Raw genomic sequence first — 2,716 nt, forward strand, 5'->3', positions numbered from 1 at the left:
GGTATATTATGCTTCCGGGAATCCAACACGTTCCTATATTATGAGATCGGAAAAATCATTGGTATATTACGCGTCAGGAGTGAGAACGGGCTGTAAATATGCCTCAGTAACACAGGCCGCGAGACTGGTCTGCAACCCCACAAATGTGAAGTCCCCAACTAGTTGGCAAGTGGTTGCTGGCTTGTTGCCATTTAAAATCAATCACAAAGAGGGTTCTGCGGCTTCCATGCAGACTTCAGGAGTGTGAATGATGTGTTCATATGAAAATAATATATAGCTTTCTTTGTCCACATTTCTTGAGATATTACTGCGTGTGACGATTCCTGTGAAAACACATTTTACAACCTAAGAAACTACAGTGTTTTATGTACTCTTTGTGAGAAACCACATGTTAAGTTTTTCACTTCTTCGTGTTGAACAGATTTCATACTAACTATTTGCTGTGAATATTTTATGCTTGTTTTGCAGAGTTCACAGTAAGCTGAGGAGTGTGGTCAACGTCACACGAATCATTGAGACCTTCAGTGTGGATATCAGCCTTCAAACGCCCATTCTGGTCGGACCCTGGCAGATGGCAGAGTGGATGGGGGAGGGTGATTGAGTAATACGACAAGGGGAAAAGAAGGGATGATGATTGGGCTGTCAGCAATCAGCATTAAAAGTCATAGGAGCATCTTTGGCACACTCTACAGGTCCTAGATTCAGTCCCCAGAATGAGTTAATTCAGGTGAAAGTCTCTGCTAAAAGTTGTTATCTACATAGCGTTGCCAACACGTCTGGATTTGTTACTCATTTCAAAAATTACTGGAGGGGGGTCACAGCGTGATTTTCAGCATCCACAGGATGATTTATTGAACGTGGAAATATATATTCCCAATGTGCAAAACTCTTCTGTTTTTAATCACGGTAATAAGAGTTTTAGCTGTCAAGTAATGAATATTTGCTGCCTCCAGGCTCCGTCTTGTAATTAGAAAAAGTAAAATTGCCTGTCAAGGGAAAATAAAACTTGTCATTTGGTATCAAAGTCTACCGTTTTGTATATAAACACCTGCAACAGTGCAACGTTTGGAGCACAAGTAGGCGTTGATTTATTTTTTTTGAGGGGGGGGGATTTTTGAGCTAGAAGCTAAAGAGCCACAGTCATAAAGAAAAGAGTTTAGTCAAAGACAAACAGGATGTTGAAAAAGTAGACAGTGCGTGTTTGCGTGCATGTGTCCCGGCTTTTAAATTCGTTTTTTTCACGGTGAACAGCCGAATAAACCTTTCTTCCTCTGACTGGAAAAAAGCAATCAGGCCTTTATGAAAAAAATAGAACCGCTGAACTACATGATAAAATGGTCAACCCTCGCGATCAATAACCCATGAAGCTTCCCATTAAGGTTTCATTTTAGCACGCAGCGTGATTTCAGCATCGGAGGAGGGGGACGTGGTCAGTCACGGGGGTGTGCGGGGCTTGCACCAAGGAGGGGTTGCACCATCTGCGACGGATCCCGTGACCCCATTCACCGTCTACCCTCCAATGAGAAAGCCTGCGTTCCCGAGTCACTGGGTCGTGTCCCACTTCAAAACATGATAAGTCACCAGGAAATGCCTGGGATGGGCATTTCAAGTTAATAAATTGGTTGTTTTTGTTGACTCTCAAGGACTGTATTACAAGAGAAAACCTCTTCAAAGTGAATTATACTGTTACATTTCTCTTCCTTATTGAAAAGCAATAGTGCGGTCAGTAGCAGTGTCCTCCTGATCTTCACTCCCATCCTATCCTTGTGTGCTCAGGCCAGCTTCTAATGCAGTACTGTTTAACTGCAATTAGGGTAACACTTATATAAGGTGGCTAATTCTGGCGTGCAGATAGATGCATACTGAATGAAGTCTTGCAGCTATAAGGCTGTATGTAATGAGTGGGCCAGGATTAAAAAATAAACAGACTCTGAATCTGTGTTTTTTATTATGTGTGTTTGTCTCTGGATGTTTCTCCTTAGTAATTCAGTAGCATATGTTTAAGCGATCAATCAGTGACATTTTTTTATTGACGCCCTTCTTTCCTGCACATTGGGAACTCGCACTCGCTCGCTCTCTATCACTGTGTGTATGACTCAGGGAAATGCTGTGGGAGTGATTCATTTAGGTGTGATAGATGTGTCTGCAATATACTGATCTGTCTCGCGTGACAAGATTACTCACACTGGACACCTCTCTTAATTCTGCATGTGTGTGATTTGAGTGGAGGGCAGCATGTGTCGGCCAAGAAGTGTGTTAGTGTGCTTGTGGGAAATGAGATAATCCCAGCGAGCAGCTGTGGTTCAGCCTATAGAGCATCTGGTCAGGTTGGCAGTATGCTTATATGACAGCCTGTTCACCTCATATTTCTGACAGTCAATAATGGCGATTAGGTCTGATATAATGATGATTACAGGATGGAACGAGTGCTTTATGTGCTATTGTAATGGCTGTTGTATCATTTTCTAAGGGTTAGCTCTAAGCCGCATCAGTTGTGACAACGGTCTCTTTAGGAAGGCAAAATGACCTGTCACAGGAACCTTCCTGCACCCACTCGTTAAAAAAAGTTGTTACACATCCTTTTGTCAAGAGAAGTCAATATGTTGTCTAGCAAATATATATATATATATATATATTTTTTTTCTTCTAAATGACATCAGAAACAGCAGTATGCGACATTACGTGATGGCAGAGCTTCAGTTCATCCTTTGTCATT

This window comes from Pundamilia nyererei, unplaced genomic scaffold, assembly GCF_000239375.1.
Source record: "Pundamilia nyererei isolate P.nyererei 1_Seehausen unplaced genomic scaffold, PunNye1.0 scaffold00159, whole genome shotgun sequence".
In the NCBI taxonomy this organism is placed as follows: domain Eukaryota; kingdom Metazoa; phylum Chordata; class Actinopteri; order Cichliformes; family Cichlidae; genus Pundamilia; species Pundamilia nyererei.